The 26,259-nt window shown below is 36.0% G+C and overlaps 1 protein-coding gene across 5 annotated transcripts in view; it reads right to left on the bottom strand.

Moving 5' to 3' along the window:
- Positions 1 to 26,259, bottom strand: part of BBS9 (Bardet-Biedl syndrome 9) — a 311,238-nt gene that overhangs the window by 125,689 nt on the left and 159,290 nt on the right. The gene's annotated exons all lie outside the window — the stretch shown is intronic.

Below are 26,259 nucleotides of genomic sequence, written 5' to 3'. Positions count from 1 at the left end.
ATAAATTGAGGTACATTTATTTCAGAACATCTGTGATCAGGACATAGGAGGATGTGTCACTATTCCACAGCAAAAACATGGCTTAACAGTAAGTGCATTGCCAACAATATAGTACACAGCTGAGCTGCATCTTTCTCATAGCCCTCCCAGGATCAAGACTCACAAGCAAATAAATCCACATACTTCTCTATTGTGTTCTGAAAGCACATGTTTATAAACAGCATGTCAACTCCCAGAGCACACAGAGTTTTCACCTTTCTGTCAGAGTCGCTCTATTTTGAAATGTTCTACACCAAGCCCCATAACCGGTGTATCCAATTTGCAGCAACACAGTCTATTCTCTCCTTACAAACTAAACAAGTAAAACAGTTAAAAATAAGGTTGTGTTCCCAAGTAGCAGAGCTGCAGTTTCCCCAGCAGTTTCAGCAGCGCTGGCAGCGCAATACAAGAGGTCCTGCAGAAACGTACCACACTGTCTAGCAAAGGCAAAGCACCACAGATCCAGTGAACCCTGTGAAAACACTCATTCCTACCAGATGATTCCTAAGCAAGAGGAAAGATGCAAGCTACTATATTCCAGATACACCCTGGCAGAAAGTATAAGATTATTCACGGATTTTGTGTTTGATTTAGAGCAAGGGGTTTTTTTTTTCAGTCAAAAAAAGTAAGTTAGGAGTGAATGTGTCAGCAATGTGCAGACTTATGACCCAGGACAGCTGCAGATATTTAGGATATCTGCTATGAAACTGAAGAAGAAAATGGGAAATTAGAAAATGTCTTCATGTTAAAATATCGTAACATTAGGGCAATGTCTGATATCATTAGATATAAATGTACCTACACCCTAAATGAAAATAAATATCAGTAAACTAATACTTCTGTTCCCATTTGCACATTGTGACTAAAATGTAAGCTATGAGATTTGATGGCATGGAAACCACTGCTTTAAAAGTCAATTTAGATATTTCTCATTCTTATCTTCAGATAAAAATCTACCCTATTAAAAAGTAATCTGTAAATACAGGATACTAAATTAAGGTTTCTTGCACAAAAGAACAATTAAAAATGGCATCATACGTTTTAAAAGGTTTTATAACATTTCCTAACAGCACGAGTGAAGCTCACCAAGTCAATGGCATGTACTGAATTTCTACAAGGAAATAAAAGAACTTTTACAACGTTCATTCTAAAGCCTGAAATGCAATAACTTACATAGAATAGAAGAACTAATAAATAAAAGAACTTTTACAATATTTGTTCTAAAACCTGAAATTCAGTAACTCACATAGCCCTGAAAATTGATTGTTTTTGGTGCCAAAATATTTCATTAGTCATCAACACTGATAGTAACTGAGTAAGTCAAAAAAGGTCTATTTGCCCTTTAGGTACAACATACTTCTTGCTGAAAGGAAGCAAGGCTTCCTGCTCTTGATTTTGGCATGAGAGATTTGTTAAGATTTGCCTGTCATCTGATTCTATCAGGAGTTATTAAAATTAAAAGCCAAATTCACTTCTTTCGAAACTTTATTTTCCTGACAGAGAATATTGAGGACTGAAATGTTACCAGTGACAGACTATTTTATGTAAAAAGGTAGACAGAATACACAGAGCAACATTATCAGCATCAGTATTAACAGCAGTAATTATTTCCTAGTTCTGCAAGGATACTAATAACTGTTCCCTATTAACCATTTTTTAAATACTCTTGTTTCATAAAAGGCATTCCATGGGCTGAGAGCACTGTTATCAGTGGGCAGGATTTCACCAGGACTCTTGTGCCAGTAGTTATTTAACTGACCAGACAAAAAAGCAATATAATAGTGGTGTTTTTACTCTTTTAAGACAATGAAGCTTACAGGATTGAGGTCTTTGTGCTCCTGCATTTCTGTCTTACTCTTTTAAAACCAGTATTAGCTTTTAATTGAAGAAACTATTAGAATTTGCTGAACTATGTCCCTTACCTTGTTCAGATGCCTAAAGCTAGGTAGAATGACTGGACCCTCATCTACACATCAATCTGCAGCAACGTAAGTGGTATCGGCTTCTTCCAATGGAACCGATGGCAAATTCAATTGTTTTGCTCCAACAGGTACAGGTATCCATCCTCAAGATAATAATGGACACCCTAGACAACATGCTGTGATTCCACACAGGAACAAATGAGTGGAGACCACACTAAGACAACGGTTACACTGAAAGAACTGAAATGTTCAAATTGTAAACTTTCACTAGACTAAAAAAGACACTGAATAAGGCACAAATATATAACACTGAATAGAATATTTAAACCACACAGAACAGGATTTTGTCATTTAAAAACATTTTACAACTCTGAAGGACAGCTACCTGAAAAAAAAGACCTTTTCCTGCTAGGACTCTAAACTTTTACATTTCATACTGCAGGGGTTCTACTGAGGGTACCTGCTCCAACTTCTCTGGTCAGACTAACAGAATCTTAGGTACAGAAAAAGTATCTTTGAATTCTTGTGTATCTCTGTATACATTTGAAAAAAAAGTATCCACTAAATGTCCACTTTGGCAAGCATTGAAAGTTTTTACGCACCTGGAATCCTAAAAGAAATCACAGCAGCAGAATAATTCACATTCATTCATAATTAAGTGAATGGTACAAATCAGAAAAGTGAAATATTTAAGGAAAAAGGGGGGAAAGAAGCAGGAATAGTAGTACATAAATCTACACACTGGAAATTATCCAAGTTGAGAAGTTCTCCAGATGTCAGTCTGTAAACAGTTCTTCATAAAATTAATTTCGCCATTAATTGTTGGCAGAAATAACATCTAGAATATGTTATTACATTTGACCCACACTTTCCCCCTTTTCCGTGTAGCTAAATTCTTGTCTGACATCACAGATCTTTTATCAGTTGTGATAAATCCAAGAAAGCAAGATTTGGTCAGCAGAACTGTTTGATAGGATATAACACACACAAAATTACACTCAAGCTAATTGTGAACTTTGTTCACCAAAGGAAATGAGACTTCTCTTGTTTATTTTCACTACATCTGTTTTTGTAACACATTTGGTTCTTAAGTTGGAAAAAGACACCCACACCCAAAGGAAACATAAACATATAATACATATTGAACAAAAATTAAGTACTGACAGTTTTCCTACAGGTTCCTATCACCATGGGGTTTTTACACATTTTAAGATGGCTCTAGAAGTTGAAAAACAGGAAAACAAAAGTACTGTACATCTAAAAAATAAAAAGACACTTTGAGGGAAAGACTGTTTGGGTTTCCTCTTTCTCTTCCACTCGATCACAATTAAACTATACATAAAGTTTCCATTTTCCTCTGAAATTAACTCTTACAAGAGTCTACAGAAAGAAGAAAAGAAAAAGTTTCCTGAGCAGTCTTTGGCAGCAAGAAAGCAAAAATGTGAGCAGGAAGCTCTCTGACTAACAGGTTTTGCCATCCACGTATATACCATTATACAATGGACATCATCTAAACAGCAAAATTATTTCACAGATTCCAAAACTATATGCAAAACCATGTTCAGTTCGATCTTCCGTGCTGTCTACAATTTTGAGGGATGTGTATACTAAAAATGCAGTTTAAGGCATTAGAGATTATCCTCTCTAAAACAGTTAATCAATTACGTCTACTGGTTCTGCTAGCTACACTTGATTCAAGTCCTGTAAATTTTATTAAGATCTGTCAGAAAGTAACTTGCCTGTTGAAGTAAACACTGCATGCAGGTTTTGCAGTTTGATAATGCTACTGCTGCTTTCTAGAAGGAAGATAAAATAATGAAATCTATAGAAGAAAACACATATTTGAGTGTATGATGAGTTCCAGTGAACATTTATTCACAAACTGGGTCTGGATTAGAGTCTGTCATCTGAATAGACACATCCCAGAAATGCAAGCATATTTCCATTGCAAAGTGAAATGGAGGAAAAGAAAGGGAAGGAAAGAAAAAGAAAGATTTTTTTTTCTAAACAGGCGTCTGATGATGAACACAGGTTTAGTTCAGATTTTCACTAGCAAAATGTAGAGTCAATTTGTAATTTCATCTATTGTAATTTCAGAACGTAGCATGTACATCTGATAGTGTGGCTACAGTTGTGCAGTCACAATATTCCATTGTTTTGTGCCTGATTTGACATAACCAAATTCAAAGGAATAATGGAAAATATTTCTGTATTACATTCCATTAGAATAATGAATTAATGAAAAATCATACCAACTGAACATGCAGTCCAAGGTCACTTAAGATATCACCAAAACATATTTTCAATGGGAGTATGCAGAGACATGCCAGACTGTTTTTCTGCTTTACTCTTGTTTTACTGAAATGTTTCTTAACAAAACTTCCAGTTCATAAATTTCCATAGCTTGTTCTGTAGTATGTTGCCACTATTTGTATCGAGAGCTATGCAGAAATAATTTACATCAATTGTGCGGCATCTGTTTGAGCTTGTAGCCCATTCAAATATTTTGAACAGGCCTGAATTACTAAAAACTTAAGAACTACAGGGTACTTCCAGCAGTACAACTCTTCATGGGAGCAACGATGCTGTTTAAGCTGTCAGACTGTCTCAGCCGTTCTTTCAGCATGAGGTTCAGTGCATGTGGTATGCAAGTCATACAAACGGCATTGGGAAACACATTGCTAAGAACAGATATTAAAGCTGTTTGCATTAAAGCAGCATTTTTGGGCATGCAGCCAAGAACACAATCAAAATCAACATTCCATAGTACCCTTACTAACACAGGACTGAGAATGCCATAACATTAAACTATATAATGCCATTCAATATCTACCAAAAGCCTTTTGTTACTCCAAATGAACAAAGGATGAATGATGACAGTTGTGCTTCAACCACACAAGTGTACTGTTCCACCCAACAGCCTATTCACCTGAGGAGCATGGACTGACTGAAAAAAAACCCACAACACTCCGTGTTCTGGTATGTGTTATGAGAGATAATTGTTACTGATTTTTGTAGTGCCTGGAGGACTTCCATCTGCCTTTATGTAACAGCATTAAAAAAATACCAGCTTGTAATAAGAACTTTTCAAGGGGGATATCAAGTCTTGACAAACACCATAATCATAAAAATCACTGTATTTTTCAGAGTACACTTCCTCACATAACACCTGGTGGGTTTTTTTTACTGGATCTCACATCTTCTTCCCCATATTCAGTGTACTACTAAATGTACCTTTCATTTAGCATAATCAGAAAATGTTTTCTTTCAAAATGCTTAAATACAGCAGTAGCGGAAATTATAGAACATACTGTCATTAACATATGTTCAGGGCAACTTCATTCAGTAACAAACTCAATTTCATGTTACCCTTTTGAAGAGCAAGAAGAATACGCAAGGTTTTTGTCATTGGCTTTGTTTTACATATATAAATTCATTTTTGCACATAAATATGCACATAACTGTATAAGGAGATACATATATATGAAATACATAAAGGGTTTTATAATAAATATTTTGTTTTCAGTAAGACATTCTTCCAGTTCTGCAGAGCTTGTATTTATTGTATTGTTTCAGTAATGAACAGTGGTAAAGGAGGCTACTAGATAGATCTTTAAACATTTTTTAATAATTTACATCAAAAACCCAAGTAGGTAATGCTCCCTTTGATAAACACTTCGCTAATTATTTTATCTAAAAGTGTATTCAAATTAATTTCTACTGTCAGTTCTGGTTTCTGTCTGTCAACACACCCCAAGAGAACTCCCGAAAGTCAGTATTTAGAGCAGCTGGGATCTCCAGAGCATGCTTGTCCAAAAAGCATTCACAAAATTGTCTTTATGTAGCCAGTAACCTTTCTTCAGTGTACACTGAAAGGAGACGGACTAAAATTGACTGTTATGACCTTGATAGCAAACCCTCCCAGTATTTATTGTTCTAAAAAGTTTAGAGGAACATTTTGGTCCTATTCCCATTTAAAACACTTAGATTTCCTGGAGCACATATATGAAGCATTCTTTAAGCCAAAGATGCAAGCATGCAGCCACATATATAGACTCTGCATATTTGCATGTATATGTATACACACACAAATTTTGGACTTACTACTGAAAAAACAGCAAGTCCTCATTTATTGCAGTCAGAAATTGAAGAGATAGCAAATGTTTGTTGTACACAAAAGTTTTCTGTCACACAATCATGCTGCAAGACTTGCAAGTATTATTTGACTGGTTCAGAGGGACAGACAACTATTTACCTTCAAGGAGACTGAGGCATATTGACCTAAACAAAACACTGTTTACAAGCTCTTAACAGCAAGAGGAAGCTCAGTAATGCAGGTTAGTGAAAATGAGATTGTTATCCTAGTTGTGAACACAAAATAAAAAGATAATGCAGTTTGCTGCATGAGGTTTTGTTAAGCAGGGTCTGTTGGATGTTTGAGAGCCTTGATGGAACACCATCAAGACAGAAACAGTTAACAAGGGGCTTATTCCTAATCTAGACCAGAAATGGAGTGAAATCAAAGGAAAAGCATTTGATATGTATGCTAATGCATGATTCTGGGCAAGAGAGTACAGGAACAAAAACTACTGACATCAGATGCAATATCAGATATACTGTGGATAACAGAAGACAATGGACTAGTACAGAAGATACAAACAGGCATAGAAGGATATATGTTGCTTAGAAAGGCAGAATGTGGTACAGTAATACTTCATAGCACTATTGTGATGGGCTACTCAGAGCCGTAATACAGATCTGGGAAATTTGGAAAAGGATTATAAAATACTTTAATGCACAAAAATTGAAACTTTAGCTACAGAATACCAAGATTGGATTTCAATAGCAATTGCAGTTGCTTTAATATTAGGAAAGGATTTAATATTATCAGAAATGGTATTATGGAAACAAAAGAAGATATAAAACCTACAGAAATAATCAGAGGATAATAAAAGACAAAGGCTTCAGTGTGATGGACCAGGAAAAAGGTAAATGCAATTCTGAAATCCACCTGACTGTTCCAAATAAGGATCAAGAAAGCAGCAATACTATTGGACAAGACGCCGGTAAGACATCTGGAATACTGGGTTCAATTCTTGTTTACCATGTTCATGGTAGATTAAATAAACCTGGAAAGATTCAGCTGAAGGTTACTACAATCACATAGGAATCACTTATTGACACATGAGCAGATGACCAGCCTTGCTTAGCTAAGAGAAGTAAAAATAGAACAGAGTGATCTTTACCAATAATGCCATTAGGCCAGAAATCCTTAGTGTCCAGCAAAATAAAAGACAGACTTAGAACAAGAAGCTGAAAGAGGGTAGATTTAGATTAGATATAAGGAAGAAATTCTTCCCTGTGACGGTGGTGAGACCCTGGCACAGGTTGCCCAGAGAAGCTGTGGATGCCCCATCGCTGGCAGTGTTCCAGGCCAGGCTGGATGGGGCTTGGAGCAACCTGGGCTAGTGGAAGGTGTCCCTGCCCATGGCAGGGGGGTTGGAACTAGATGATCTTTCAGATCCCTTCTAACCCAAACCATTCTATAATTCTATGGATTGACCATAAATTAATTATTACTTGAAATTAAGTTTCTGACTACGAAGAGAGAAAGGGTTTGGAATAGAACCTGAAGAGAAACCATGGAGGTAAGCAATTGTATTTATGAACAGGACAAAATTACCTTATTCTAACACAGAGATGGATTTTCACAAGGAATTTATTTTCTTCCTTCCTCCCCTCCACCCTCTCCAAACAGAAGATATAGGAAATACAACACAAAATAGATATACATTTATCTATCAGTATTATGAAACTATCCAGTTATGTGCTATCTAGTTATGAGTAGTTATCTAACCATTAGGACATTAATGAATTACTGTTCCCTACTATCTAACAATATTTTCACAGCATTCAAAGCGAACATGAGACACCACTCAAATAGGCTACCTAGCTACTTTAACCAGCTGTAGGAAGGAAACCATAAGTTCACAATGGAAAATAAAACATGTAAAGATTCTGGGGCCAAAGTATCATTGAAAATATTTCATTAAAAACCAGCAGTGATGTTACAAACACTTTAAACCTCCAGTTCTCACAATTCCGATTCCCAAAAGTGTTTGGCAAGCAAACTTATTAATTTTACATTTGGAGACACACTGGACTATAAAACATAAAGTGCCAAGTGCAGAAATTTAATACAAGTAATCAGACAATGTATTTTAAGAGGGTAATGAACTGGCCTCTGTTCTTCTGTATCTCCAGATACTACTTGGAAATAAGCATCTCAAGTGATGAAATAAACATGGATACAAACATCTTCTTTTAATGTTATTTAAAAAAACCTAATAAACATCTATCTGGTGCCTTTCCAAGACAAACAGCATAAAGATCCTTTGGGCACTAAGGGTCTAGGAAATCAAAGTATTCATAAAAGAGAATTATCTTTTTTGCAATGCAAAAGTTCCCTTCCACACTTGAACTGCAACTTTTGCTGAAATATTTGCTTTTTAATGCAAAGCATTAAAAAATATAATAAATAATAAAAAATACATTTCTAATGTACTGTAAATTTCTACTTTCTCATTGAACCCAAATCAGATTTGTTCATAACATGTAAAACCTGAGTAACATTGTATTTGCTTAGTCTAAAAAACCACCACTTTTACTTAATGACACACTATGATTTTTATTAATTATACTAAAGTGAAGAAAAAAAAAATCAAGTTGTAATAACCTATCTTTGCTCCAATACTGCAATAAGAAACATAAATTACTTACATTTACTGTAATTCCACTAGTATTTAATCCACTGACAAAATGAATTCAGGTATTATCTTGTATTAGCTCTCCATTTTATAACATTAAAATCTCTGGGATTGATTTTAGGAGGAATCAAAAAAGGCAACTTTGGCTCCATTTAGTGTCATAATGCCATTCAATTAATCTAGTTTATTTGGAGGAAATGAGCACAGAACTCTATGTAATACTTTAAAATTACAAGTTATCCTGCAGATAGTTTTTTTCCTTTGTTTAGAAGAGCGTCCTATTCAGCAAATGTTACTCTACAAACTGCCTAGAATTTCGTTATTTCACCAGTACCACACCTATAGCTGTGTAAATCATGCAATTTTGCTAACACCAATAGCATCCAAATGTTATAAAAATGACACAACTAAAAGATAAAAGTGATGTTCCATTACTGGGGTTACTTTGGGCCTTTCTTCTTAATACATAAAAGCACACATTTTGTATAGTATCTTCTGCAAGTATTTTCAGAAGTAGCCAGGAGATTGGTGTGCTTCACATGATAAACCTTAAGGATAATGACTTTACAGAACTGCCCAGCACCCTTCTACCAAATACAAGGTATCTGAAGACATGAGAAACCACGCTTCCAAAACCCTCTAATAGCTCAGGAGAACCTTGGCACTAAACTTTTCAGAAAGGAGGGAGAGACTCAGTTTAGTTAATGTCGTCAAATGAATTACATCCACTAGAAGATAATGAATATTTAGGGAGAACTGTGTTCAAATCCAGCCTTTTTATTAGTAAAAAGCAAGGTCTGTTTTCACAATAAAATGCTATGTCTGAAACAAACTGGATTTTTATATGGGAAGGCACAGTCCTGTTCCTGCTACTGTTCAAGATGAAAAATAAAGTAAGTGACAGAGCAAGTAGAATACAAAGATGCTCTCAGTCAATTACTTTTATGCCTTATGCTTATTTAGTTCTCTCAATCAACTCTAGTTTTTAAGGATCATCTTGTAGCCTGACTAGGACAAGGGATTACTCATTTTTTAAAAAATGATATTTTTTTTTAATGAAATGAAAAAAACCTGTGACTGGGTACCCTAAAATCTGTTAAAAAGCAAAGTGAAAGATGTATGACAAGGGTAGTCCTGACTTCCCTTCCTCTACAAATTTTTCCTGGTTTTGTACAACATTAGTACATGCTAAAGAAAGTCTATGTCAAATTAAATATAAATTTTGTAATACATAGTTTAAAAAAACCATAATCTAGAAATGTCTACCTCATCTGCAAGGAAGCAATACAAAGCAGTCTAAAGACTAAAGGATCAAATATGCTGTTCAAAAGGCAACTAAAAGTATTAGACAAATAACCTGAAACTAGACAGAAGAATGAATCAACATAACAGAATTTTACAGATGGCTTTGCACAATCACACCAATTAAGAAAAAAAGAGGAAACAAGTTTAGAGCTGCTTTTTACTGATTTGCATAATATTGTTCCATGCTTGCATACCTCTTTTTTAAAAGTAAAGATATTTCTTCTCTTCTAGTGATAAAACTGAATCTTAAGCTGCAGCTTTACAACTATTTTAAGCCAGTCACGTAATCCTTCAATAAAATAAGAAGGTCATTCTATCGTCCTATTTTTTTGGTCCCCTTTATCTCCTGTGTGCTGGCACAAAGGTGCATGTGAAGTCCGATGCGTCAGATCTAGAAACTCATTTAGCTGAAAACTCAACAGTAAAACGCACAAAAGCAAATCATGAGAATCATGAAATAATTTGTTGCACGGGACCTCTGGAGGTCACTTAACCCAACCTCCTAATCAGCGCAGGTCCAGCTAGATCAGGTTGCTCTGGGACTTATCAAAAGGAGTTCCCAGTATCTCCAAAAGAGAGATTCTACCACCTCTCTGGGCATCCTGTTCTGGTATATGACACAGAAAAGAGATTTTACCATGTTATGGTAATACTGACTCCCCTCCAATTCCTTTTCTACTATCATCAGGCACCATCAAAAAGCATCAGGCCCCATCTAAGCCTTACTTTAACAAGTCCTCCATTCTTAAACATGAAAACAGATCAAAAATAATTCCAGTAATGCAACACAAGTATAGACAAAGGAGGCAGCAGTTCATTCCACATAAGTGCAGGACTTTGTTACTTCTGCAATAACTACAACACAGTGTACGTTATATGGCATGTCTAAAGAGTAACAGTTCTCCCACACTTTGCTTTTGTGCTGGTGAGAAAGCTGATGATGTAGAACTTAGTGAAAGAAATGTCTTCCAGTGGATGTGGTACCCAAAAAACAGCTCTTAGGCATGTAGCGAAAGAGGGTGGGCCTGACCAAAGGGGTTTTGAGAGTATTTAGTAACATCAAAATGAAGTAATGAAGCGAAGCAATGGAAGTGTCAAAAAGTGGGGTTATTTTCTCATTTATCTTAGGGAGCAAAATCACAGGCTTTTGTGTGCCACTGCATTCTGACCTTCAGTGTATTTGAAGCATGTATTCTTGTCAATAAATTTATCTAATATACTTGCACTTCATAACACAGCACTTTACACACAGGAAAAAACAGCAACACAACTGGGTCTTTAGTTTTGATGTTCTATGACCCACAATGGAAATCATAAATGACATCTTATGCATAAGCACCTGTCACTTAAAGACAGATTTTGTCACACAATTTCAATTTGTTATTTACTACTTACAGTACCTATCTGATAGAATTTCTGAATACTTCCTATATTGGATTAACAAAACATCTGAACCTCTATTTGCCTCAAATATGCCATTTTCCCTACAGCGTGGTATGGAAATATCAACCTTTCCTTAATTGTGAGGCTGAACATTTTAGACTTCCTACATAGTACAACATTTTTCTCATTTATAGTGTTGTTAATCCCAAGGAGAATTCAGTGACACTTCAGTGACAGATTGATTGATATAGAGGCTTTCCAGCAACAAGCTAGGCTGTTTTATGAAAGCCATAAACAAGCCAGATAGTAGTTAGAGCTTCAAACTATATGAAAGAATTTCCCAAGGTCTAAACCATGTTTTTGTAGTTTCTAGCTACTCTGGATAACATTACACCCACGCGTGGTGGATTGATCCAGCTGGACATGAGGTGTCCTCCAAGCTGAAGTGTCACTCCCCCTCCTCAGCGGGACAGGGGATAGACAAAAGGGCAAAAGGCTTGTGGGTCCAGACAAGGACAGGGACATCACTCTGCAATTACGGTCATAGGCAAAACAGACTCAACCTGCGGATTTACCCAATTTATTACCAATCAACTCAGAGTAGGGTAATGAGAAATACAACCAAACATTAAAAACACCTTCCCCACACCCCCTCCCTTCCTCCCAGGCTCAGCTTCACTCCCCATTTTCTCTGTCTTCTCCCACCAAGAGGCAAAGTGGAATGGGGGTGGCAGTCAGTTCCCCACATGTTGTCTCTGCTGCTCCTTCCTCCTCACACTCTTACCCTGCTCCAGCATGGGGGCCCTCCCATGGGCTACCATTCTTAAAAACTGTTCCAGTATGAGTTCTTTCCGTGGGTTGCAGTTCCAGAGCCCAGAGGTCCTGCCAGGAGCCTGCTGCAGCATGGGCTCTCCACAGGGTCACGGCCTGCTTGGGGCACATCCACAGGCTGCAGGTGGGGATCTGCTCCACCATTAACCTCCACGGACTGAGGGACACAGCCTGCCTCACCATGGGCTGCTGGGGAATCAGGCATCTGGAGCACCTCCTGCCCTCCTTCTGCACTGACCTGGGTTTCTGCAGACTTAGTTGTTTCTGTCACATATTCTCCCTCCTCTCTTCCAGCTGCTACTGTGCAGCAGGTTTTTTCCCCTTAAATACGTTATCCCAGAGGCACAACCACTGTCGCTGATGAGCTTGGCCTTGGCCAGTGGTGGGCCCATCTTGGAGCTGATTGGCATTGGCTCTATCTGACATGGGGGAAGCTTCTAGCAGCTTCTGACAGAAGCCACCCCTATAGCCCACTCTACTACCAAAACCTTGCCATGCAAACCCGGTACACCATATTACAGAACTAGATAAAAAGAACACGTTAGAGCCCTAATTCTAGGCTATAAACATTAATTGGTTTGGAAGCTCAAGTTACACATTATTTGAAATTGTCTTTTACTGTCTAAAACCATTCCTAAATGAAGCCAGGTGTTTGCAAATGTGGATACGCTTTAAATTATTCGATGGAGTTTTTTCTATGAAACTAATGATTCAAATAGCACCATGGCTGGTGCTCCTCCTATACTTCAGCAATGTCACTCCTCCTTTACCAGGTCTTTTTAAATTCCACCTCTTCTTTCTTTAAACCCTCCAGCCACAGCACTAACATACCACATACGCTTTTCTTCTCTACTTGCACATCACTTGAAAGAAATTAACTGAAGTCCAAATAGCAGTATCTGAGTGGCAAACCAAAGATCATCTAACTGTAGTTTTGCTGCCATCACATCTTGATCTTTTATATTAACTTCTTTTGACAGTGTGTTTTAACAGAAGTTTAATAACAGGACAAGCAATTTCTTAGCACTCACAATGTGTACAAAATTTAAAGTTATTCTGAATATTTCCAAGTCAAACTGACTACAAACACTATCAACTATTATCTTTTTTATCTCACTAGACAGTAGAAATATTTCATATGAAAAAATCAATCTTTTTGACTGATTTTTTTTTTAACCTCACTTGATATCAGCTTTTACTCTTACAGCACCAAAACTCATCCTGACCTCAGTAAGATCTGAATTCCTTCATTAAAAGAAATAACTTGATGGGAGAAATTTTCCATTAAAAAAAACACCCACCAAAAAAAACCCACAAACCACATACCCCACAAAAAATCCCACTATGTAAACATCATGTTATTTCATTTCCTTGCATTAAAAGTCTGTGATCTTATGAAGAATTTGTTGTATAGCCAAGTTCACTGTATGGCTGTAGCATTCTGATTCTTTTGCCTACTCAAAACGACTGAAATCCACTGTAAGTTGTCTTGGCTTCCCCCCATAAAATAAGCTTAATAACTTCATATGCAGAATGACCAAAGGCCAAGGATACATTTCATCAGTTAAAAAAAAAAAAAAAAAGAAAAGAAAAGAAAAAAAAGAAAAAGAAAAAACCATACTTTATCCGTTTGCTTTAATTTGGTTGTGTCTACAATACAAAGTAAAGCAAAGAGCAATAGTAACCTGTCTGGACAGTGAAAGAGTTCACATTGAGGTTTCAGTGTCCACTCTGATCATATTTGAAAGGTTTTTAACTCTGACCTGTTCTGAAACTTCACATTTTGTTCATGATTTTCAACAAACAGTTCCCTACAGGTCAATGCACTTTCTTTCTCATGTAAAATTTATGAAATCAGACCAGTATCTCGAATGAAACAAATCCCTCAACACTCTATGGATGCATGACAAATCATTATAGGATTTTAAACACTTGAGAAAGCTTATTTTAATTGAGCAGTCATCTCAACACATGCTCATGAAGTTTTCTTCTCTGTATAACTAACCACTGTTTCACAAATGGACTCAGGAATAACTTCAAATATAAGATAAAGTGATTAAATTATTATTAAGTACTACAAAATTTACATTAAGACACTAGCTATACTTCCTTCATATATAGAAAAATTATGTTAGAAATACTAAACAAGAAACTCCATTGACTGAGTATAGACTTTCCCTTTCCAAATGACCCAGGAATAAAGAGAAATTGGAAAAGACATTGTCTAGATAATGATTTGCCTAAATAGAGTTACTGAAATCCAGATTTAGTTTCCGTTATGTAGTCAAACAGCCTGCAGGTATAATAACTTCAGCTGGCACCAGGCTTAATGCTTTTTTATTGATCTGCCCATAGCTTAAGTGCACACATAAGGATATGGATTGTTAAACAATTCTTATCTATCACTGATTATGGAAATATAATACATCTTGCAGCAGCATCCGCACTTTCTCTAACATGAAATGCTACTTACAGCCAACTGTTCATTTTATCCTGTGAACTCTTAACACTTGTGGCAGTTTTTGTGCGCCATCTAAATTGCTGATTTTGTTAAGCACCAATTACAAAACAGGCCCTCTCTGTTACAGCCTATGGTGTAAGCATTAACATATCATCAAATTCTTTGTATTTGACTTTCATCAAATGTAATTCACAGTTATACTTGTAATTCACAAGGTATATTCAAATTCTTTCTCAGGAGATCCTTAGCTTCTCGTTGTTTGAAGTTTTCAAGCAAAAAATAACACTAGGGAAATACAATATTTCAAGTGCACATTTTGTGGCAGTTGATAAAGCCAGCCTTTGCAAAGGGTTTGGTACAGGTATTCATACTACATGCTGAGTGTTTCCTACTTGGTGCTCAATAGGAATTGATAGATTCCTACTATATAGAAATGACATATAATAGAAATGAATCAATGTAACTTTTATATTTTCTCTACACTTTTATTTCTGTGCTTGTCATGAAGACAAGAGGATAGCACCACCATCATTACAGCAAAGGTAGAGGAAAAAGGGAGGCTTTTATAGTCCTCTAATTTTTTTTTCCTTCCAGAACATAACTGGGTATTTGTTTCTCTGTTCTAACATCACCAAACCAGCAATGAGCTAAAAAACATCTTCTGTACCTTCCTTTTTGTCCAAACACTGAAGGAAGACCCACCTGAAGTGAACTCAGGCCTGTACTCTAAAGGTAATTTTAGAAGTCTGCTTAAGAGTTCACTCTTGCGTTCTGCTAAGTCAGGTTATCAACCACTACATGAATATGCGTAGAACAGTAACACACAGTACTTTCAAGTAAACAGGAGAAATCCTGACTAAATGAAGTCAATGACAAAACTCCCAGCAACCTCAACAGGGCCAGGATTTCACCCTTATCTTGTTGATCAAAACAATTACTTCACTGTTCAGAAGGACCAAACTGCTATGCCTGCCATGAATTTCTTAATGCAACTTACCACGTTGAGTCTTAACTGTTCCTTTTAGGTTCTACCAAGGTAAACTGTTTACTTGTCAAAAATATTACAACTTAATTAACAGCATCCACCACAAAGATCTTCCTTGCATCTTGGCAAAGAGCCAGCTGTACCAAAGCTCTCCTTAACATAACCTTAACACCGGTCTGCAAATGAATAATTATCATTCCCTCAACACCCGTTATCAACCACTGATGTTCACACCTGCTGAAGTGGCATATCTGTATTAAAAAGGAATGGTTTGAACCCAGAAATGAAGTGCTTTCTTGTTGTGCTGCAGGAAGCTTCCTATTTTTCAGTAAATCACAAAGTACGCACTTGAAGGAATATCTTCTACATAGCATGGACCAAAATTCATGGACATGAATTCGTGTATATGCAATTCAACAGCCAGAGAGAACCAAGTTATCCATATGAGAATCAATTTTACACTAAACTAAAAAAAAAAAAAACCAAAAACAAAAAAAACCCTCTGTTTTTAATGTGCTACAAAGACAACCAAAAATAAAAGTTCTTTTATGACATAAATACCCGCGATTTTTATTTGGAAATGTTTGAGTAATCTGTTGTAATATTATACAACAAGCATTTTTCTTTTGATAACTAATTAAATGAAATCATCAAGCAGAACTGGTTAATTTGTTCTCCTCAGACTGGGAAAGTATTGCAAAATATTAATTCTGCCAATACCGTGCCTTCATAGGGAAACACAGCATTTGTTTATGACCACAGGCATCATAAGAACCTGTCTTACTTTCAGAAGGACTTTTAGGATAGAATCACAGGAGCACAGGAAAATTCTATCTATAATGTGATATGGCCCCTGCTAGATCTTAACCTCTTTAATTACCTCAACATATCTGGCTGGATTCTACTTTACACAACCCCACAGAATTTCCTTCTTCTCAACAATTTATAGTAGAATGTAATCAGACCCAGGATATCTAACATATTTTTTTCCACTAACTTTAATCTCCTGTGTAACTCCTGTCACATTATTGCCTGCTTTATCAATGACCTGATTCAAATGAGAACGTCAGTTTATAACTTCATTTAAGTATCCCTGAACAGCAACCTAAAACCTCTAATGACTACTCTGGTTACAAGAAATCCGCCCCATTTTAGAGAAGATAAAACCCAAGAATTACTAATTCATATCTATTTAAATAGATTTTAAGGTTGGAAGGAAAAGGTCTGATCATTTAGCCAGACTTTACTCTGAAATGTCCTGCACAAATTCGTGTATGTAATTCAAGCATTCATTTATTTCTAAGCTGCCTTCAAGGATGTCACCAGCAATTATTTTTACTTTAAAAACCCTCAGTTCTGACTGAAAAGTTTATTTGAAAAAAAGTGCTAGAAGAAACACATGCTTATCAGTACTCTGATATGGTTTTAAGATAATAATGAAAGATTTCTCAGTGCGGCTATAAAATTTAATACAGTTCAGCACCACATAACTTACATTAAAAAGGTTGTTCATAATATTTATTACCCTCTAGTTACACTATTTCTGTTCAGCCATCCATTCGAATTGAGGCATCCTTCATCATCCACATACATCAGACCACATCTTTGATCTCTAATAGTAAATTTAAAGGCTGAATAAATGTTCTTTGAAACACACAGTGTGGCACAGCTGCTTATTGTTACATAGAAGACAGTAGGTCATTAAAATTGAAACTCGATTAATACAGTGGAACATCCCCCTAATCATATGCCAACTTTGAAGTAATACCCCTTTTGGTGATATCTCTAATTTGCAGTTAACTAGTTTTCTTTAAGTGGAATAAGAGCCAAGCTTTGGTTAAGGTCAAAATTAATAAAGTGCATCTTTCATCAAAAGACAGCGAGCTTCTGGCAGTGCACCCTGTGGTACCTGCACTTAAAATACACAGCAAAAACCCAAAAAATATGCAGCCTACCATGTTAATCACACGAAAGTCATCAAGCCTGCGGATTTCACCAGTTTACTGAAGATTTTTATAATCCTACAAGGAAGTATTTTAGCATTATTCAGTTAACTACACATTATTTTTTTTTAATTAGTGCTTTAGCAACATTCTAACTAGCAAAGGGTGAGCTAAATCTTTGTCTCAAAGTGTAACTGAATCAAAACAAAACCTTAGGGATTCAAGTTTATCACTGTGATTCAGCCAGTGACACAACTGAGAAGAAAAAAAAAGAACAATTATAAAGACTTTTCAAATCTGCCAATGTCATGAAGCACCCTGTGCTTGACTTCATTATAATTTCCACCTCAAATACCAACTCCAAGTATTAGAGATGGGTGAATCTAAATAAACACAGGGGCAAGGGAAACAAAATTATGGACTTACCGTATGAACCACTGACATATGAACTAACATCTGACAGGTCACAAAAATATGAACAGCTGTAAACATAACTGGTCCTCCAAAATGCTCTTGTTCTTTAAAAATTAAGAAGAAAAATCTGCAAGTTCAATACTGATGATGCACAACTTTGTAACATCAGGCATTCACATTCAGGGAAATGTCATCCTTTTTTTTTCCTGAGAAAAAGCCATCAAGACCGTTAGGGGGTAAATCACAAGGTAGCTACTGAGAAGTTTTACTGTAGCCAGATCTGCATCCTGTCCATGCTGAAGGTGATCATTCAAAAACCAAAGAAATGAAAGGAAAATTAAGAGGGATTCTACACCTTATCAACTGCCATGCATAACCCAAGACACTACCTCAAAATGCCATGATATTAATCTCTGGCTGATATGCAAGGGTATGAACTGTGCTTTCTGTGGCACAGGCTGTGCCCCACGCTTTCTAAAACCCAGCCTGTGCAATCACATCTGCCTCCAAATCCACTGATCCAGCCACCCAGAGGCAGTGAAAAGTGCCATGTGTCACCAGATGGATCTGGCTGAGTAATATGTTCCCTGAAGGTTGAGAACTCAAATTAGTGTAGTTAACCTGGGGGTATTTTTCTTTAATTGCAGTGTAGTTTTCCATTGTAGCAAAAAGAAAAAAAAAAATAAATCATTTATTAGGATAGACATCCCTAGACCGCTGAAACTCACAACCCAAGAAAATTTTAGTTAAACTTATAATTAAGATTGTAATTTTAAGCTTTGTTACCATATAGTTAAGCATTTCTAAAATAATCTTCTAGTATAGAATTTGTCATGCTTACACTGAGACCCAAGACAATTTCAGCTTCAAATGTTAAAGCCACTCTTTTACCTACTAAAGTTATAAGACCTTTAAAACTCTTTTTTTTGTTTCAAAAAAGCATTGGGACGTTTTCTGTATGCAACTCAAAACCAGCTGCACTTTGCAAGTAAAAACTTTCCAAGTGCCTGGCTCTCTGCAGATTTTTGGCAATTCTATTCGAAAAATTGAAAAGTAGGGGCCTGAGCCAAAGCTTACTGAAGTCTATGGAAAAACTCCCATAGATTTCATCAGGATTTGGATTAGGCTCTAAAAAAGTCTGAAGTAATTGAAAAATCAGTTCTGCGTGTACAAAATATGAAATTTTCACTAGGTTTAGATTTATTAGACTCCTTTATGGTAATGTGGATAAGCAAATATGTTATAAATCGTGTTAGTGGTGTACACAGAGTTTTGCACTGTTAATTCACCACAGAGCTCCACAGACTTGTACATGTTACTTATGCTACCTACATAAAAACTATGAAATCAATCCCACATACACAAACACCTTTACTTCACTGAAAAAGACCTGAATATTGAGAAAAAAACATTAATACCATCATAGCTCAGTGATTATTTTTTTTAATTGAAGACCAAACAGAATATGGAGTAAAATTTTCACTTCAAAAGCTGTAAGCCAAATTCAGTGATAACACAAAAAACCCCCAAAATATCACGCAAACAACATTCTCATTCAGGGCACACTTCCTCAGAACAGTTTAGAATAATGTAACACTAGCAGTTTCAGCCAAGATGCATCTAATTTATTGCAGCATAGGAGAAGAGTCAGGTTTACTCAACCTAAATGTGCCAGAAAGCCAAGAAAAGTAGCAAATGCAAAACCAATAGGTTGTGGTACCTGAAATAATGGCCACAACATCTCCTGACATGTAAACAGTTGCAGTTGCATCTCTGTTGCATCTGAAGGATGTTACTTCCAGTCAGAAGACACTAAATAAGCTGTTAATGTTGACATATTCTGGCTTGAGCTATATATCACATTGAAAAGAAATACTTACAATCAACTGAAGAGAAATGTTGCGTGCACAAACACACACACACACACACACACAAAAAAAAAAAAAAAAAAAAAAGGAAAAAAGGAAAGGCTCCCAAAGAACCTATTTTCAGCATTTTAAGAGATAAGGGGTGACCTGGAAATTATCCGCTCCCTACCCACCCCACTGCCTTCATCTCTCTGTGATATCTCTCCCTCAATACCTTTTTGTGGATGGATATGCTTTGCCATGGTTGTACTTAGGGAAAGCAGACAATCACTGCAATTTTTTGGTGATTTTGTCTAGATAGGGACTGGAAAGTAATGTCACCTAAACTGCAGAGCTAATTATGATTTTGATTTTCAAATGTCTAGAGCTCATGTACGAATACCAATGGTCTCTATCATATAGACTGTTCTTGAAATACCGCAGGAAATAAAAACTTCAAGGAACAAAGGGAAACCTGTTAAGTAGAAAGCTCAAGTATGACTGGACATACAAGACTAACTCCTTATTAACAGCATACCTTAAATAAAAGGGTTATGCTACATTATTAAACGTTGGCTTTATTTAAAAATAGATTGCATCATTTATGAGACCTTCTTAAAATAATTATCTAGGACTTCTACTTTTTTACTTGCTACTATTGTGTCTTCTGAAAAGGAGGATCAGAGGCTGCACACTATCCTTTAGCAACACTTTTTCCATAGTTTTGAACAATTAGCCTATTAGTGCAGATTTTAGAAGTTTATTCTGCTTGTGGTCTCTCAAGGACTCAAACAATATAGAAAATAAAGCCCAGTGACAAGTACAATCATTAGGGGAAATTCCTTCAACTGACAATTATTTTCACCAAAAGCTTACCTCAACATTACGAATCATTTGTGACCACTTATACTTAAGTAGGACATATTAAAATTTAATGGATTTCAATGCAAAGAGCCAGCAATAGGACTGTGCACACCGAGGCACTAATGTGTTGATCCTAACTGTACTTAGATGAGGCGAGTTGGAATTGCAATGCTGCCAACTAAATTTCATAGTACAACGAAAGAATCCCAAATCTCAAGCGGGATTTCTTTTTTATTCATTATGCATGACATTTTCCTCTCTAAATTATTAATTTTTTAAAAAAAATTATTGCTTTAGCCTTCTTAACCTTTGTACCCCTTTCCTCTGTGGTTTTTGCCAGCTGTAATATCAATTGAGGAGGGGAGATTTTCTAAACAACATAATAAAAAACTTTTGACAACCCTGGACACAAATGTGTCTTGTTACACTCCCTTATTATTTTGCCCCTTTTCACAATACTGCAATCTTAGAATGTCCTAAAAAAAAAAAATATTAAGAAAATGTATTTTCTATCAGTGTGTTCTTTTCAATAAAAATATATACCAATGCTTTACCATTGTTTATGTAATCCCTGAAAATTAACCACTTTGAGAACTATCATGAGCCCAGCATAGTGATGAAATTTGCCTGAATTCATTAAAATTAAAGACCACCTCAGACAATCCTCCTCACTCTCTTCCCATGTCTGATATTCAGATTTCCATCTTTAAACATGTTCACCTAAACCACGTAGAATGATGCAAGAACAAGTTGCAAGGCAAGTTGGCTCAACACAAACTATTAACCTGTAACCTGTGTTTTAATAGTAAAACACCTAAAACCAACCATAGATAGGAGCTACAGCACAAGACTATAAGGCATATTTGAATTCTATTTATACACAGGTGTTATCGACTCATGGTATTACCTTGGGAAAGTCACTTAATTTCTGTATGGTTTAATTTTCCTTTCCACAGAAATAAATTACCTAAGTTACTAAAACAATAGAAATGAGTTTTAAAGAGTAAAGAAAGTTACAATGGAAAGAAGTTACAAAGAGTAAAGATTCACATCTGAGAGCCAAACAATCAATGTTTCTGGCTCCACCAAGCTGTTCTTAAGCTTTTCTTGAGCAACCACAAAATCTTGTTGCTGTAAGCACTCCCAAAATTCTCCCTAATGATTGCTACTCCCCTTCCTTTTCACTAAATCAGCATTACAGGGCAAGGGACCTATTTTGGCCTCAAAAATAGAACCCAAATAATTACTTTAAAATGTTTGATATATTACTATTTGCTTAGTTCTAGGCTTTTAAATTAAGATGGAATTTTTCATCATGAACAGCCGATAAATTTCTGCAATAGTATTTTAAACATGGAGAACTAGAAGTCACATTAAAGTTGCAGCACTGTATTATGTTCCATTATATACCATATCATGTCTCATTATTAGCTGTCATGACACAATGTAATAGAAGTGCATGACAGTGCTATGGGCTGTAAGAGTTATGGCAACTTCTTTCTTCTTATTTTCATTCCTATGTGATTATCATCTGCAATTGGAGAGAAGAAAACTTTGTTCAAACTGACACATCTCAGCCATGCAGAGCTGCACAAATTGGATACAGAAGTACACAATGATCATGCTGTTTACAGATTTAGTCTCAGTTACACCTTTGTCAGTCCTCACTAAAGTCTCATTGACCAACAGATCCACACTAGTACCACAGGATTCTCTCTGCAGTTACTGCTTTGGGCCACCCAGCTGGACAGCTGACCAGGAAAAGGCTCTTCCCACCCTTTCATTGCTACCTCTCACTCTCAGAGTCATTTACTCCCTTGGCTAGTGATAAGAGTTACTTGCTCCAGCTATCACAGCGAAGGAACCGTGCATATAGTTGCATGGCCAAAGAGCACAGTATGAAGGAGGAAACCAGTGAACCATAATGTAGAAAAATGAAGAAAATGAGGAAAAACAGGGAAAAAAACCCAAAGCAGAGCCATACTGGCAGCCTTACTAGAAGGAAGACCCATAGAAGATTAAAAGTACATGTTTTTACCAAATGTTTGTTTGCCTTAAGGCCATATGAAAAGTATGGGAAGCTTGAAAAAACTGATACAGTGATGCTGGATCTGTTTTGGTTTCATTACAAGTAGTATAGAACTTTCCACAGAGAAACCTTTATCTGGGTATGAGACCTCCAGCTTTTACAGGCAAGACAGATAAAAGGTGTACTTGTTAAAATGCAAACATACATTAACTTTCGAATCAGATAAATATGTCTATAAGTTTTGAGCACTTAAGAAAATGAAGGTTAATAAACATGATACTTTAGGGACACATAGCTATACTTCATATATATATATGTGTATATATTTGATAAATAAATTTACCCAGCAAATGTACGAAAAATCTTATCTTTCTGTTTAAATGCAGAGTTCAGTCTTTTTCATATCATCTCCTACATTAAAAAAATACTTCTTCGCTCTTAAACATGCTTCCTGGGGGAATCAGTTTTTCAAGGTACTTTATTGATCAACCAGTATGTTTTTAAGGAAGCTAGAAAAGATGAGTTGGAGTTTCCATCACAACAGTTAAAGTGAGTTAATGTCAACTTTATATTTAAGGGCCTGAGCCAACAAATCCGTAGGAATGAATCGGCATGCAATGTTTTATAAGTGTGCTTTAAAAGAAAAAAAGTCCTCAGCAAACTGACTTTCAATGCAAAATGGACACTCTTATTAAGGTTTAGATTCCTGAGATCAAAGATACTTACCAATATCCTCTAGACACCTTTGTAAATGTTAGTGTCTCATGAGATGGTGGAACCAGGCAAGGAACACTATGAAAAAGATGGGTAAAATGCTGACTCTAATTTGGTCAATGACAGTTTCCACTGATCTCAGTGGATTACCACTTCAACCCATCAGTACTGACTGACCTTCAGGTGTACAAAATCCTGGCAAGCACTTGCAACAAGCTTTGTGAATAAAACTTTACTTTCACTTTTCCTTACATAGATTTAATAAGCATTGTTAAAAAGCTTTATGAACACCCAATGTATTTAAAATGAAAAAAGCAAAAATATCTAAAAACATTTTGGGGGTTACTGAAGGAAAAAAAGTAGTTTAGTATTTTATTGCTACAGAAAACATATGGAAAATATCTTAAATGAGAATCACACTTCATAACAGACCACAGTCTTCTGTGGAGATAAACAACACTGGACTTGTGTCATGTCCATGAGAAAAAAAATATGCTGGCACTTCTTATACACTCCTCTACACCGACAAGGGAGGGGGGTTTACAAAGATGTCAGCACACCATAACCTCATGCTCACAGTACTTAAGGTACAGGAAAAGTTTTCAAACTGTCATCTGTCAGCCTTCTGTGATTTTAAGAATATCTGCTGGTAGTTCAAAAGCGTTCACTAGTCCTTGGTGCCGACTTTATATCCTCTTCAGGCTGCTAAATTATTTTTGAATAATTTTGAACTACATGATTCTAACCTCCAGGCAAAGATCTACTGTAGTTGCTACTGAGATAACATTACCATGACAGACAGGAATCTGTGTTGAGTACAAATGGCAGACACTACATTTTGCAAGACATTCTGTGTTGAAGTCCACACCATGAAATGTGAGAATACCTGAGTTATACTGCTTGTTCCTTTCCCCTAATGACCGATGAATAATTTATAATTAACAGTGTAAGAGAGGAATCTGCAATAACAAAAATCCTGATTTTTCAGATCATGAAAACTATTATTATTCTTTACAGTACACCCTTTATGTACTAAGAACTTTGCAGCAATGTTTATGTCCAATACATATATATATAAAAATGAATATTGCTCTTCCAGAAACTCAAACCCACATGTTTTTCCAATTAGTCCTGCCATTCTCCTCAAGTTTAGCAGCATGTAAACAGATAGTTCCTTAAGGAATATGACACATTCTGTTGCATCCCAGTTTTCCAGTTAAGAACACAGCTTCAAAATGGGCAACATTAACTCACTGAAATTATGACAGGATTTTGAAAAGAGGTTCTTATAAGCTTAGGTAAGGGGGGGGGGGGGTGGGGGGTGGAACTAGAAAAACTTTTGTCTTTCAAAACATGACTTCGAATACATTCTGGGTGCATATATGTATTTAATGTGCTAAAGAGCATTGTCATTAAAGTTAGCACTTACCAACTTATAATCTGAATGATAGAATCATGATTATACAAAGCAGAATTATAATTCAACTTGATAAATTAAAAAAGCTATGAAGACAAAGTGTCAAGTATATACTACTGTGCTTGGGAAAGTACATCATATATATAAATACAGACTGGGAAAACATCTGGTTAGGCAACAAATGTGTAGGAAAGGGCCTGGAAATTGAGATGGAGCAGAGTATAGCAGGGTATACCCTGCTACTGAAAAAAGGAAAAGCATTCAGATTTTGAATACAAACAGCAAAAACTGAAAATCATCATGAAAAGACTAAGATAACTTAGTCACAATTAGTACAATATAAAACATTATTAAAGGGACATGCTAAAAATCTTCCAAAGCTTTAAACATTATAAAGAACATTATTTGCCACATCCACCTCCAATATTCACAACAAACCAGTTTCATCTGCAGGAAAAACAACATATAAGGATACTAAGTTAACATATAAGCTATCAAGAGATAATTTTCAACCTTGTCCAAGGTGTTTAAGAGTTCAGATAAACTTTGTCATTAATACTCTGGATACATTAACCCTATCACAAGAGAAAGGAGAAAGCTAGATGGACAGTCAGCTTGACTTCTAGCTCTTTATATAAATCTTAAATATTATGCTTACACAAAACTATTTGCAAATCCTATTTCTTGGATGCAAAATATTACTCCTTTTCCTTATAATTTCAGTTCTGAAGATTCAGTTGACCTGAGGAGATGACAGTCTTTGACATTCCACAGATTTAAGCAATGCAGTACTCAGTTGATTTTCAAGTTAAATAGTTTCTCTACTGTTCCAGTTACATTCAGCTATAAGTAAATCATGCTAAAGCACAATTAAAACATCAGCTAACCAAATAAAAGAGAAAAAAATTACTGAAGTTCAGTTAAAGAAGAAGAAAAAAAGTTTGAAAAAAAAATAAAATCCTAATTTACAATTTAAAATTTTTACTTGAACAAAGCAGAACTGATAAGGTGCCATTTGCACACCAGGACCTACTAGAGGAAAAGCAGGATCACATTCTAGCTGAAGAGTAGCTGAGACACCCAAAATAAAGGTGAGGTGATACTGCAAATAGAGCTCCAGACTGGCCCCTGAACAAGTCTCTAAACAGCCACAGCTGACACCGTTTAAGGTTTTCAAAGCAATCCTGCAAAGCACAGATATTACAAGAAACCTTTAAAAGTTACAGAATTAATTCACTGCAGGTCATCAGGATTTATGCTATAAATTCTCACACACATTAAACTCAATCCATGACAACCTGGGTGGTCTACAGCACCTTTCCCCAGCACTCCCCTGGC

The sequence above is a fragment of the Falco cherrug genome, chromosome 4 (assembly GCF_023634085.1).
Source record: "Falco cherrug isolate bFalChe1 chromosome 4, bFalChe1.pri, whole genome shotgun sequence".
NCBI lineage: Eukaryota > Metazoa > Chordata > Aves > Falconiformes > Falconidae > Falco > Falco cherrug.
This window is presented reverse-complemented; position numbering and strand designations above follow the sequence as displayed.